Consider the following 623-nt stretch of genomic DNA (forward strand, 5'->3'; position numbering starts at 1 on the left):
AACGTTGAAAAAACATTGGGATTTAAGGACTAAAATATGTCGATGTCTCCGTTCAGTTTCACAAGACAAAGGATAGCCGTTTTAGGGGCAGCTGCGTGTGTAATTGTGAGGCAAGTGTGGCGCCATTCTCAATCGGCACTGTTTGAGTTTAGTGGCAAGGTGAAGTCCAGAACGATTGGAAACAATGCCGAGATAAGCGGAGAGCACATACAGCGCCTAGAATTCCCAAATGGTCACCCATCTGGTACTAACCAGGCTCATCGTTGCTTAACTTCGGTGATCTGACGGGAACCGATGTGTTAAACGTGATTATCCAATAAAATATATAGTCTGATTACAAGCTATTTAAAACCAAACATTTTACTAAAAAAAAAAAACTATTTTTTCATGTAAACGTATAATCATTTCAATGCAAAAACTAAAAACAAAAAAATTTTACGAGAAAAAAAAGCATTTAAAAATAAAACCTATTTTTTACGTAAACTTCTACAATATATTTTTTACAAGGCGCCCGGCGTTGCCCTGTCATAAAATACGCTTAAATATGATATTTTAATTCATGCATTTTCTATTGATTATTATATTGTACCCAGTATATCTAGTAATAATTAAAAAAATTTTTT

The 623-nt window shown here is 34.0% G+C and overlaps 1 pseudogene; it reads right to left on the minus strand.

The window, feature by feature from the left end:
* Positions 1-204: 204 nt before the first annotated feature.
* On the minus strand, positions 205-322 carry LOC145268875 (5S ribosomal RNA; annotated as a pseudogene).
* Positions 323-623: the final 301 nt, after the last annotated feature.

The sequence above is a fragment of the Euprymna scolopes genome, chromosome 44 (genome assembly GCF_053919585.1).
Source record: "Euprymna scolopes isolate OS-2025 chromosome 44, ASM5391958v1, whole genome shotgun sequence".
NCBI lineage: Eukaryota > Metazoa > Mollusca > Cephalopoda > Sepiida > Sepiolidae > Euprymna > Euprymna scolopes.